General features: G+C 38.4%; 3 non-coding genes across 3 annotated transcripts; all 3 read right to left on the bottom strand.

The window, feature by feature from the left end:
- Window positions 1-2,180: 2,180 nt before the first annotated feature.
- On the bottom strand, window positions 2,181-2,253 carry trnam-cau. The gene has a single exon. It is a non-coding gene; the product is annotated as a tRNA-Met (tRNA).
- Window positions 2,254-3,144: 891 nt separating this feature from the next.
- On the bottom strand, window positions 3,145-3,217 carry trnam-cau. Its single transcript has one exon. It is a non-coding gene; the product is annotated as a tRNA-Met (tRNA).
- Window positions 3,218-3,994: 777 nt separating this feature from the next.
- Window positions 3,995-4,067, bottom strand: trnam-cau. Its single transcript has one exon. It is a non-coding gene; the product is annotated as a tRNA-Met (tRNA).
- Between the last annotated feature and the right edge of the window lie 10,692 nt (window positions 4,068-14,759).

The following is a 14,759-nucleotide window of genomic DNA, read 5'->3' as shown; positions in this document are numbered from 1 at the left end:
TGGTCTAAGGACTTGATTTGCACCTTGAGGCAAATTGTGATTTGTGATATTGGACTATATAAATAATATTGACTTGACTTGACTTGACTTGACTGCATTATGCTCCATTAACTGGGCTGTGTGTGCTTTGTGCTTTCGTTGACAAAAACAGAGCCACAAGGCCCAATTAATTTCTACCGAATTTAGGAGAAAAACAAGAAAGACTGAAAAAAAATCCAAATAGAAATGCTTGCACACTGCATCTGTTTCTCTATTATATCAGTGTATTCAGGAAGAGTGGAACCAATACAAAGCATTGGCATTATCTTTGTCAAAACTCTGTAATCACTACATTGTGGAAAATTCACATCCACAACATCTCCCTTCCTGGTATCATGTTTTTTAGCCTAATGCATCCTGCAACTAAATGGTGACTTAATTCTTTTCATGAATGCCTTCTACATTTCTTAGGTATTTTACTATCCTGACCTAACATTTCTGGAGTAGCTTAGAGGTCTGTGGGATTTGAGAATTTTAGTCAAATCATTTTTTTTTTGCAGGAGCTGACACAGTGTACTATACCTCCAGTGAGATCCTTGCAGTTGACAGATTTTATTATTTATTTCTGCTGCATCACTTACTGTTGCAACCCACTTGAAAATAATTTAGATAGACACAGTACCTTGAGAAAAAAGAAAAATGTTTTCAAATACAGTGTAAGGTTAAAAAACATTCTTGGGACAAATGTCACTATTGTCTCTTAATAGTAATTGTAATTCCAGTCTCTAGTTAATAAGGAAATATGGAACATTTAACCAGCGATAAATCTCCCTTAAGAAAAGCCCCTAATTTTTTCCATCCCATGGTGACTGATATTGGACATCAAAGCAAAATCCAATTAAGAACTGTTCTTCTGCCCCTCTCCCTTAATTCATACCCCTTCATCCCTGTTTTTGAAGTTGCTCTCTCATGCTATAATTAACTTCCAGCTTAGCTTAAACTGAACACCATGCTAAAGTTTTGCCAGTTGTTCTTTAGTGGGTCTGACATTGGAGGGACTTTGGAATTACAAAAGCACCCTCAAACCTGTTCATATGACATCTTATAGAAGTTTTGTAATGGCACATGCATATCCAGCAGAGACAGAGCAGTAGCCAGGATTTAAGATATATTGAGGAAATTAGACCAAGTCCCCAACAAACACATAACCACCCGTTAGAAAACCCCCAAGAAACTAAAGTCCCTAAAATGTTTTTGTTTTTGGAATTGTAATTTTTATTTATTCAGTTGATTGTATATATATTCATTCCTGATCTTACACAGTTACAACTGTGGAGTAAATAGATTTTTTGAAATGTCTGCCTACTGTTCCAACGAGGCAGTTAGAGCTCTTCTCACATATTAACAACTATTCAACCCGACAGTTCATTCATGACCTCGGAAACAACAATTGACAAAATGATCTTAACACAACGTCCATTTATTTGCTTGTTCCAGAGCTTTCCACAGTAACACACAGTCTTCATCACTGGATAAAATTGATCCGGTGACGTGAAAGTGAAGATGTTTAAACTTTGCATTATTCCAAAGTTGTTATGGGTGCAAATGTGGAGTAACTCTATTTTTTAAAAATGTCTGCCTACTGTTCCAACGAGGCAGTTAGAGCTCTTCTCACATATTAGCAACCATTCAACCCGACAGTTCCGTCATGACCTGGGAAACAACAATTGACATAATGATCTTAACACAACGTCCACTTATTTGCTTGTTCCACAGCTTTCCACAGTAACACACTCATCACGTCATCACTGGATGAAATTGATCCGGTGACGTGAAAGTGAAGATGTTTAAACTTTGCATTATTCCAAAGTTGTCACAGGTGCAAATGTGACCTCGGAAACAACAATTGATAAAATAATCTTAACACAACGTCCACTTATTTGCTTGTTCCACAGCTTTTTGGAATGACAAAAGAGGGGGAGTGCAGGTTGAAGTGTCTGGTGTCAGAGATGAACGCTGGATAGCGTAAAGCAAACAAAGATGAGCAGGAGTGACACTGGACTTGTTTGGTTGTCAGCATGAGCTGTGTGTTCTTCATAGATTGATCTTTAACTTTTATGCAAATCTACTGGTACTCTACTTTTGACAGGATGTATACCAAGCATCTAACCCATTGTGCTTTCATATGACTTTAAAACACATGCCCCGTGTGAGGCTCGAACTCACGACCTTCAGATTATGAGACTGACGCGCTGCCTACTGCGCCAACGAGGCTCAGAAAAGCACACATGGTGATTTTGACGAGTTGTCACAATTACAACTGTGGAGTAACTCGATTTTTTTGAAAGGTCTGCCTACTGTTCCAACGAGGCAGTTAGAGCTCTTCTCACATATTAACAACCATTCAACCCGACAGTTCCGTCATGACCTGGGAAACAACAATTGATAAAATAATCTTAACACATAGATTATCTTAACACAACGTCCACCTATGTCTGTGGACATATTTTGTCAACGCGATAGCGTCACAACTGTGCAGGATGCAGTCACGAAACTTTACAGGTGTGTAGCTGAAAGCAAAATGAAGGCCGAACTTGAAGATGTCTGCCTACTGTTCCAACGAGGCAGTTAGAGCTCTTCTCACATATTAACAACCGTTCAACCCGACAGTTCCGTCATGACCTGGGAAACAACAATTGACATAATGATCTTAACACAATGTCCACTTATTTGCTTGTTCCACAGCTTTCCACAGTAACACACTCATCACGTCATCACTGGATGAAATTGATCCGGTGACGTGAAAGTGAAGATGTTTAAACTTTGCATTATTCCAAAGTTGTCACAGGTGCAAATGTGACCTCGGAAACAACAATTGATAAAATAATCTTAACACAACGTCCACTTATTTGCTTGTTCCACAGCTTTTTGGAATGACAAAAGAGGGGGAGTGCAGGTTGAAGTGTCTGGTGTCAGAGATGAACGCTGGATAGCGTAAAGCAAACAAAGATGAGCAGGGGTGACGCTGGACTTGTTTGGTTGTCAGCATGAGCTGTGTGTTCTTCATAGATTGATCTTTAACTTTTATGCAAATCTACTGGTACTTTTGACAGTATGTACACCAAGCATCTAACCCATTGTGCTTTCATATGACTTTAAAACATGTGCCCCGTGTGAGGCTCGAACTCACGACCTTCAGATTATGAGACTGACGCGCTGCCTACTGCGCCAACGAGGCTCAAGTTAGAGCTCTTCTCACATATTAATAACCATTCAACTCGACAGTTCCTTCTAGGAACTTTCCACAGTATCACACAGTCTTCATCACTGGATGAAATTGCTCAGTTGACATGGAACTGAAGATGCGTGTTGCTGGAATTGTTTACACCTTGTGAGTCTCTGTGTGTGTCATCATGGGAAAATGTGGTCCTGGAAGCGATTTTGAGTACTTTACCAGGTGTTTATATGTCTGTCTGTGGACATATTTTGTCAACGCGATAGCGTCACAACTGTGCAGGATGCAGTCACGAAACTTTACAGGTGTGTAGCTGAAAGCAAAATGAAGGCCGAATTTGAAGATTTCTGAGATTTCTTACAACTGTGGAGTAACTCGATTTTTTTGAAAGGTCTGCCTACTGTTCCAACGAGGCAGTTAGAGCTCTTCTCACATATTAACAACCATTCAACCCGACAGTTCCGTCATGACCTGGGAAACAACAATTGACAAAATGATCTTCACACAACGTCCACCTATTTGCTTGTTCCACAGCTTTTTGGAATGACAAAAGAGGGGGAGTGCAGGTTGAAGTGTCTGGTGTCAGAGATGAACGCTGGATAGCGTAAAGCAAACAAAGATGAGCAGGAGTGACACTGGACTTGTTTGGTTGTCAGCATGAGCTGTGTGTTCGTCATAGATTGATCTTTAACTTTTATGCAAATCTACTGGTACTCTACTTTTGACAGTATGTACACCAAGCGTCTAACCCATTGTGCTTTCATATGACTTTAAAACACGTGCCCCGTGTGAGGCTCGAACTCACGACCTTCAGATTATGAGACTGACGCGCTGCCTACTGCGCCAACGAGGCTCGGAAGAGAACACATGGTGATTTTGACGAATTGTCACAATTAGAACTGTGGAGTAACTCGATTTTTTTGAAATGTCTGCCTACTGTTCCAACGAGGCAGTTAGAGCTCTTCTCACATATTAACAACCATTCAACCCGACAGTTCCGTCATGACCTGGGAAACAACAAGTGTTCGGCAGCTTTCCACAGTATCACACGGTCTTCATCACTGGATGAAATTGCTCAGTTGACATGGAACTGAAGATGCGTGTTGCTGGAATTGTTTTCATCTTGTGAGTCTCTGTGTGTGTCATCATGGGAAAATGTGGTCCTGGAAGCGGTTTTGAGTACTTTACCATGTGTTTATATGTCTGACTGTGGACATATTTTGTCAACGCGATAGCGTCACAACTGTGCAGGATGCAGTCACGAAACTTTACAGGTGTGTAGCTGAAAACAAAATGAAGGCCGAATTTGAAGATGTCTGGCTACTGTTCCAACGAGGCAGTTAGAGGTCTTCTCACATATTAACAACCATTCAACCCGACAGTTCCGTCATGACCTGGGAAACAACAATTGACAAAATGATCTTAACACAACCTCCACTTATTTGCTTGTTCCACAGCTTTCCACAGTAACACACAGTCGTCATCACTGGATGAAATTGATCCGGTGACTTGAAAGTGAAGATGTTTAAACTTTGCATTATTCCAAAGTTGTCACAGGTGCAAATGTGGATTAACTATATTTTAAAAAAATGTCTGCCTACTGTTCCAACGAGGCAGTTAGATAACCATTCAACTTGACAGTTCCGTCATGACCTCGGAAACAAAAAGATGAGCAGGAGTGACGCTGGACTTGTTTGGTTGTCAGCATGGGCTGTGTGTTCTTCATAGATTGATCTTTAACTTTCATGCAAATCTACTGATACTATACTTTTGACCGTATGTACACCAAGCATCTACCCCATTGTGTTGTCATGTAACTTAAAAACACCTTTCCCATGTGAGGCTCAATCTCATGACATTCAGATTAAGAGACTGACTCGCTGACTACTGCTCCCACAATGCTCGGAAAAGCACACATGGTGATTTTGACGAGTTCTCATAGTTACAACTGTGGAGTAACTACAGTGGCAACCCTACCAACAGGACTACTAAGGGGGCTGGCGAGGGACGAAAACCAGTTTGCAGTTGGGAGGGGTATCTGCAACGTAGGCCACACAACCAGTTCCATGCTCTTGCGAGCATTTCCATGCCATTCAACAGGGATTAACTTCGCCTCATCTGCCGATGAGGCAGGCCTGTGGCTGCCGCTATCTGGAGTACCTGTGAAATCTGAAATAATCCTTAAACTAGTAGACTAAGCTAGGCTAGCGTCACTGCATGGCACACGTGTGGGATACAGTGTTGGGTTTTCATTGTTGGGCATACCCACAGGGCGGATTGGGAGAAACACAGTACACGTGTCCTAAACTGCCCCCATGTTTTGAACCAACATTCAATTTTGAGTGCAAGTGAAGTAACAGCAAGGGGCTCTATAGATGGATAAAAGGTTTATTCATTAACAATCAAATCAGTGCTTTTCCTTCCCTTAAAATCCATTTCACTCTGTACTGTACATTTTTTGTGATGGAAAAAAAACTGATCCTGCCACAAAAATGTTTCCAGAGTGAAATCTGATGTCCTTATACGGGAAGAACTGCCAAGAGGGAATATGTGGTGCTTCAAATTAAATCAGCTTTGGGAAAGATAACACATTTGGTTACCCTGTTTCTCTGGTCCAAGGAGAATCACTGGCTAATGTTGGAGACATTTTAATGATATCAGGTAATGAGCCAAACAGAAACAGGAGGAAAACTGTAGAGACTGTTTGGCTACTAAATGTGGACATCCACCAGCCAGACCCTGATATCTTTAAATGACACAGCCACAAACTCTATTCCATGTGCCACATGTTCAATGACAATTATTCCTTTGTATAGTTAATGGAAAAAAGACGGTATTATATTTGGCTCTTTTGAAGGGATTTATGTCAAATACAGAATTTCCAAAAATATCATCCCTAAAATAGGTTTATATAGGCTTTTGAGTGGGATCAGTTCATGCCTGCAAAAATGATAGTCATGAAATATCACACAACATGATTGTGCATTTTGCACCTTTTACCTGGTCTGAGCAGGTGGTGACAAAAGCACAAACAATGGTAATCTTTGAGATCAACAGTTCTGTTTATTGTTGACATACCCACTACTGCTCTTCTCTGACTTTGGTGCAGTGAAGGTCATGGTGAAACCAAATACCAAACATGCACAGACACACTGTGTCAGTTTTTGCAAAACAGGCAGGAAACAAAACTTATAGTCCTTACTTATCGCCAGCCAAACTCCAAGTTCTTAGTGTCTGTATCAGAGACTACAGTCTCAGAATTTCAGTTGTATTTCATTTCTATCTTTTTAAGTGAAGAAAAGTTTGTGCAATCTGTGCACTAATCTCTAAAATCCATGCAGGTCTATCAAATGCTGCCCTTACTGAGCTGGAAATAAGGACTGAAAACTTAAAAAGAGGATAAGCTGCCAGACTAGATAGGACTCTGGATGAATATATTACGAGCACAGCTTACATCTTTCTGCTTGTGTATATCTCATTGCTGAACTAAGATTTGAGGATGTTTCCACTTGCCACTATTTGTTTGTGTCCTACAATGATATTTGTTGTCAGTTTCATTAAATATGGTCAAAAGCTGCAATGAATGAACTAATAAAGTTGACAAAGTTAAATGTTTACTTATATGCCATTAATTTAATCATACAGCCATTGGAATTATCACAATACAATAATATAATATTTGTTTATCTGTTTATTTCAAAATGACCTGAAAAATGTGTTTTTTAAAATTACATGACAGGTTTCTTGGTTTGTGATTTTTATATTCATCTTAATTCTTGTTCATTTTGACAAAACAAGTCAAGTCAATTTCAAGTCAATTTTATTTCTATATCCCAAAATCACAAATCTGCCTCAGGGGGCTTTATAAATCTTGTAGAGTTTATGACAGCGCCTACCTTTAGACCCTTGATTCACATAATGACAAACTCCCTAAGACAACTTTATTGTCATGATGAAGTGACATTTATGATACAACTTGTCTCTGTGGAAAGAAACCATTTGCTAGATTGGAAAATAAAGAAATGTTCAGTTCCCAGAGTCAAAAGGTTATTTATGATTATACAGTGTGTTTCAGCAGTAAACAGATACAGCTCATCTTATTCTCTGTGAATTTTCTTTTTATAGACATTTCAATTAGACAATGGTATCTTTTAAATATTCAAAATATACAGTACATATGGATTTGTGCTCACATTTGTAACTTCTAACAGTGAACTATAAGCTACATGTATGCAAATCATTCACATTACCTGCACACACACTGTTAGACTGAGTAAAGGATTAAAGAACTGGGGAAAGCATCTGTGTGAAGAAAATAATAATAACGCAGCCTCTGGGTGTGTAATATCACGAGGCAGTGAAATCATTAAACACTTTGTGTAAAATTTTATGTAGTTCTTAATATGTCTTAAAAAACATCTCTCGAAGTACAGTAACACTTTTCCATTTTACAGTCGGAGCTGTGAAGTGATCAGCCACACTTTGGAAGAAAGTAAGCCTGACATTTTTTGAAGTAATTCTGCCTGATAGAGTGCTCACAGAGCTGCCTGCCATGGGATTTAAGAAGTTTTAAATTAATACCCTGTCATATATTTCCCATGTACCACCAAGTTCTTGTAGGATAGCCTTACATAACACTCCTCTTTAACATTCATCATTTTTTAAGAATTACTTCTGTTTCTTTAGATTTTGCCTGGACGTATGACCTGTCTAATGGTCTGATTGGGCCTCTGCTCTGTCCATTATGTGCTGCAGAAATGTGAATACCCAGTTCATGGTTCGAAATCATGCCTGTCAGATACAGATTTGTAACAAATTAAATGAAAAACCTAAATAAAGTGGAGCGTGGAGAAACAAAATGAATACATATACTTCCATACCAGTGGACTAAAATGAAGTAATCATCATCTTATCATGCTCTGTGACATGTACCTGTGAAATCACCTACTAGGCACGAGGAAAATGAAAAGATTCATATGCCTTTGCAGTCACCCGATTTCTACCCAATTGAACCTATGGGAGAATTTCAGAAAATCAATGCCAAGGATCTTTTCTGGTGGCCCAACACACATAGATGGATCATGAGACAATGGGCCACATGGCACATACCGTAAAACTTCAATTAATAGCCTGGGCTTTTATTTGCTTCAGTCACTAAACTCAACCTGCCTATATTTGGGACAGGCGTCTATATGGGACAAGCCTTTAATTTCTTTGGCACAAAACTCTTGCTCAGCAAAGATGGGAAATACCATAAATAATCGAGGAATGGACACATATTCAGACTTTATGACCACTTCAAAGGTAAGTAGTGACCACTTTCTTTTTGTCTCTCTTGTTTACCATGCTGGTAAATCTGAATGAATTATACTTTGGTGCTCATGGTTTCTGTAAAATGAACTGAACAATTGAATTGTGGAGAATCTAACTGATCTAACAATGTGTAGCATGTCCATACTGACAAAAGTTTAAACATTTATATTTGTATGCTCGCACATACAAATAAGCTTAGGGCTAGCTCAAGTGGCCGGCCTGGTGGGCTTTAAGAGGTTTCATACATCCAAAGACCTGCGCTCATTTGTCAAACGTGTAGCCAGTAAAAGGGACTCTGCTTTTAGTTGGGGCTCTGGTTTTAAGTTTTAGGCTATGTGTAAAAGGCCCCCCACCCTAACTACCAGCTGTAATAAGTAGGGAAAAAAATAACAAAAACACAATAAAAACAAATATCCAATGGAACTCTATATTGGAAGATACTCAATATTTAAGGCCTTAGATTGGGATTGTGTGCAAAAAAACATGACTGAACCCTTTGACTTTCCAAAGAGAAATCATAATTGTAATATTACCTATGGGGACTTCAAAAATTTAATATAGATATTTACCAAAGTCAAGAATAGACAGAGAAAACTAACTGATCCAGCCACAGATATTAGGTACCAAACTTATAAAATAACTATCTTAAAAAAAGGCAGAACTGACTGGAGTGAAGGTAACTTGGCATTGAAACCTCCAAGACTCACCAACCAGGATCTGGAAGATATATATAGTGAGCTCAACAGGTGAGGGAAATGATGAGGCTGATCAGTCATGGCTAAGACATGGTCTTTAGGACCCTGAGGTGTGCCTGAAATGCCCGTTCAGTAATCCAACACCTTACTAAGACACTTAATGTTGGTTTTTCCTTTAATTTGTCACCCATATATCAAAAGTTTATTCTTAGTTGTTCAACCTGTAGTAAAAGAGGAAAAATAGTAAATACAGTAAATAGTAAATACAGAAAGTTTACAATTACTGCAAAATTATTTAGTTAATTTCTGCTCATTTGAAAAATGAAATTTAATATATTTTCAATTATCAGCCTTGTGCTCAAATCCATCTTTGAGAAGAAATGGAGAGCTCAGTGAACTAAACTAAGTAATGAAATGCTGCTGATAGTTCTGCCATTTGAATGGAATAAACTATCTGACTTTTAAACATCTGCACTCTCAATTTAGGAAATAAATGAGTGCCACAAAGAGTTTTTTTTCCAGACTTTGGTAATGTGTGAAACACCCCATTATCACAACTCTCATCATACTTGAATTGTTCATTAAGTGTGAGGGACTCACAATAATCCACTATTATCTCCATCCTCTTTAGTATTTTGCTGAATACTGCCAAATTCAAAGTGACACACTTATTACCCTTTATTAAGGGTAATAATAATAATTCACCTCATAATTACACTGAATTGTTATTTTGTTTTCTATAAACACATGAGTTTCCTTCCACTTACAGTATATGGTCAGCCTCCAACTTAATATCAGAGGCTATGAATAATGGATCTGACGCGGTTCTTGACCCTTAAGCCTTGTGTTTGATTCCAGTAAAAGACTGCACTGCCTCTTTTCTTTTAACAGAGAAAATATGGCCTTTGCTGTTTGTTTCAGCACTTTACACAGCCTGCAGCCAATTTTCAGGAATAAATAGTAATAGTAGAAACTAGAGTAGTACCAGCAGAGAGCGGAGAGGCTGGATGGGAGTTTCCACACAACATGGCTGATTGAATTTTGTGCCCTTATATTCCTCTAGTGAAGACACAAAGAGACACGATTAAAAAAAATTTCATGGGTGTTTTGTAGGTTAGGAGCAGTGATAAATCTACTCATTAGCTGTGTGATGAGCGTGAAAATCCTTTGTCATGATAGGAGTGCCTCTGTTTTCTGTGCATTGCATTCAACATGCACACCTTAACTGTGGAGGATCAGCAGCTAAAATTTTGCTTGCTTGAATTCACCGAACGTTGAATCACACTGTGTCATTCAGTTGTCGTGTTGTTTATGTCTCATCTGCATTGTATTGAATAAACTCCTGTTGATGCCTGATCCATATGCTGTTTTCTTAAAAGGGCTGAAAGAAGCAAGCTGCAACCCATGCAATAGGCTTTGCTCTCTTTACAATGTTGACAGCTGATGGATCACTACAGTGAGGATGAATATATTGCTGTGATCATTCATCTTGCCAAATGTGACACATCAGCACAACAGGACATAACTCAAGGTGCTTCAACTGCTGTTGACAAAAGACTTGACATTATCCAAGGGCAAACAGACTAACATCATCTCTTAGAGCTAAAACATCAGCCAATTAAGACATGATAGCTAAAAGCAACCTGGAGATGGTGTAGTTAAGTGTCTTCATCCTGACAGTAGGAGTGACATTTAAGGGTAGCTGTAAACACGTCTTAATTTCACTCACACATTTCCTGGGGAATACAAACTGTAAAATGAAAAAGTAAAAGTAATATTAAAAAAGAAATATCATGAAATTGGGTTATTTGAGCCCTAGTGAGTAATTCATTTTTTACTATTAACTATTTCCATGTCTTGCCCTTATTATCAAGCAGTGGTAATTCACAACTCGAGAAATATAAAATAAAAAAAAGCGATTTACACACAACTCTATTTACACTGATGCTTAAAATGAAATTTCCTTTGGTCCTCATTCTCTGAACTAAAAACAAACAACTTTTGTAAATATTCTGGTAATACTCTGCTTTTTGCCCTGTACATAACTAATAATGTCTATAATTCAACTAAATCTTTAAGTTTCAGTATTCCTGACTTAATAAACAGACTGTTGGTGTGTTCTCTTGAATCCACTTTATAAACAATTTTTTACGGCTCTTCTCTGTAATATAAACAATGGCTTTATGTTGCTCATGTACGTGTTGCCCCACACTTCCACACAGTAGCTAAAATTTGAACAGTACAGAATTCGCATTGCTTTATAATCTAACACATACTTTGCTTTCATCCATTATCACACCCAAAAATCTAAATTCAAACACTAACTTTTGATTAGCAAAAACCATAAACTTAGTTTTATTCAAATATAAGGATAACTTATTTTCATCAAACCATCTTTTAAAGGTCCAGTGTGTAGGATTTAGTGGCAACTAGCGACCATTTGAAAACTGCTCGTCTCACCCTTGACTTCCAAGCGAGTAGGAGAAACTTCGGTGGCTGTGAAACTTTATATCTTAATAAATCTCTTTATGTAGATAAAAATGGCTTATTCTAAGGTAATGAAAACACAATGATTCTTTTTTTCAGGTGATTATACACTAATGAAAACATACTTAATGTTAAGTTAAATAGCTCCTCCTAAATGATACACACTGGACCTTTAAGTTTGACAAAATATTAAAATTTTTCAGTGCCTTACAAATTGATCCATATGACCCCCACTAGTAGGGTTAAGGTATACGTGAGGCAGCCCAGATGCAGCGTTGATTGTCGTCCACTATGCTGAACTACACGGGATAAAAAGATAAACTGTCCTGCCTGATGCCCTTTTTTGTTCCCGACGCCCTACATTTGTCGGGTCGGGCTATTATCGAGCAGATATCGTGTAGTCTGAATCCGGCATTAGGGAAAGATAGCTGTCATGATAAACAAACAAACAAACCGACAAAAAACAAGACAAGAAAACCCAATGGTAACTATTAGTGCTGTAGGAGACAGGACATGAACTGCTTGTGTGAAATTCAGATGCTTTAACTTGCTGTCACACAATTTCCACCTTTGCTACTGAATGTGAACATACAGATGGGTGACAAATAAAAAACCCAACATAAAGTGTCTTAGTAAGATGTTGGGCCACCTCCAGAACAGCGTTAGATTCTACAGGTCTATGGAACTCTACTGGAGAGACGCATCTGGATTTGTTCTGTTTCTCCACTTATTTGTACCCTATTCAATCAGGGGTCAATGAATGCCGTTTAACCCGTGTTGTTATTTAAGATTTAGTTTCACCATATATACATACTCTAGCTTGCACACACGTGCATGCTGTCTGTTCCTATTTATCTCTCTCTCCATCTTTGGCTGTCTCTTTTTTTCCCTTCCTGTCTCTCTCTTTGCAGAGTTGTTGGAAAAACGTTAAAACGTGAATATCAGTACATTAATTTCCATTCCTAATAGGGACGCCTGGTCACCACAGCCAGGCAGTGTCTATTCAGATAGACTGCTGATGTGGGTTTGACTGGTCTGAATAGGGTATTATTCAGGTTTTTCCTTTAATTTGCCACCTGTCCATATGTCTTTTCAATAAATAACAGATGCAGTTTGATCAGGAGAGACTTCATTTAAAGAGAGGCATGAAGACAAATTATAGGATGGAGTCTAGACTCTGGTAGTGGTAGTGAAGAGCAATGGATGTTATGTAGAGCTCAGTGGAAGTGCTATGGACGCTGGTTCTGATGTAAACTGAAGGTGAATGGGGTGGAGGTGGGTCTCATCGATCTGACACTGACATGAAAGCTGATAGCAGCAGAGAAAGGAACAGTTTTCAAGTTTGACTGCAATGAGATTATGGGCTCAGAGAGGTCGTGGCAAAATCTGATTGGTTGAGAGCGAGCGAGAGAGAGAGAGAGAGAAAGAGAAAATGTAAATAAATGGCAGAAGCATGAATATAGTCTTCTGATTGCATGACCAGAAGAGGTTGCTTTTTTAGCGAAATGTAAACATGGGTCATTTGAAGCGAGCAATGCTGTTGTTGTCTGGTGAGGACAATGTCTTTATAATTAAGAAACAGAATATCATATGTGATTAGTCAGAACAAACAATTATATCTACTTGCTAATTAGCAACAAGCAAATTACTTTTAAAAAACTTCTTCAAAAAGTTCAGTAGCTGTAACATGTCTGTTTTATCTATTTTATTTTGTCATATATTTGTCTAAATATAGCTGAATTTGTAGCTCAGTTGCAGAATCCCATCCTGTCAGTCTAATCAATGTTTCCGTGTTAACAGTTACCTCATCGTTTTGTGCGTGAATGTTGCTTTTTTCCACTTTTTGGGACTCGCTTCTTTCAAACACGCTGGTAGCTGAATGTGATTCATATCACACTTTCTATTGCAGGAGATAGTCCCTTGTATCAGCTCCCAGCAAGTCAACACAATTTTGTTGCAATACCTTCCTTATCAAGAATAACTTCTTTGGCAATGAGTGTAATTCAGGTTGTATCCAGAGTTCTCTCAGAGCTCCGTGTGTATGTGTGTGTGTTTGTTTGCTGCGGTTTGATAACATTAGACTACTGGGAGTAAATCTGTGGTGGTGCACTGCTCACTCTTTGTGTATACGCCTGCAGAGCTCAGATTAAACTTGAATTATCGGTGTAGGGACTGCCTGCTGCTTCCTCCTCAATCATAGGGGTTCATCTCTTGGTTGTTATTGCTGTTTTACTCTGTGGAGAAGGAATTGCAGCAGTCCACCATGTCTCTCAGGACACCTAAGAAACATGTCACTCACTATACAAACTTTGGATGTCAACTATTGTACTCTTCTGCTTATTCATTCTATTATAGTTTGACCCTCATGACTGTGTCCATATCCACAGCAATCTGAGCTATCACAGTGAGGACTGAATGAAAGAATGTGATACTATTTGGGATTGTAGGGAAAGAGATGAAGAGAGCTGCCCTATGGTGTCTTCATGACATTTTCACTCAGTAAATGCAAGAATCTAAACTTCTGAAATGACAATAACAGCGGTTTAGTTGTCCAGACCTTAAAAAAAGATGTGTAAATTGTAATTATGAAACATTCTTCCAATGTAAAATCTTGTTTTTAGATTCATTACAAGTAAGTGTTGCTATGCCATCCAGTGACATTAATAATAAGTGTTTTTTCTCAACTGTGCATGATTAGAAAATGATTATTCCTTTTAGGCCATGACAGCAGTGCCATTCTGGTGTATAATTATAATGACATGCTCTTCTAAATGAGTGATACATTTTCTCTGCCTGCCTTTGCTCTTAGTTTCAAGATTTCTCGTGCATATGGATTTATTTTTTGAGGTAATGCTTTCAGACGCACTGGTGTGTTACTTTCTGTGTTTAGGTGAAACTTAGAGCGTATTAAGTTATAAATCTTGAACACAGTCTTCATAGTTGTTATGTGGCAAATTAATTTGACCATGATTCATACCTTATTTTGACACACTGGTAACCTAATGATCAGACTAAATGGCCATTTTGTTTCACTTAATTATCAGTCTGAC

This window comes from Siniperca chuatsi, linkage group LG3, assembly GCF_020085105.1.
Source record: "Siniperca chuatsi isolate FFG_IHB_CAS linkage group LG3, ASM2008510v1, whole genome shotgun sequence".
Lineage (NCBI taxonomy): Eukaryota > Metazoa > Chordata > Actinopteri > Centrarchiformes > Sinipercidae > Siniperca > Siniperca chuatsi.
This window is presented reverse-complemented; position numbering and strand designations above follow the sequence as displayed.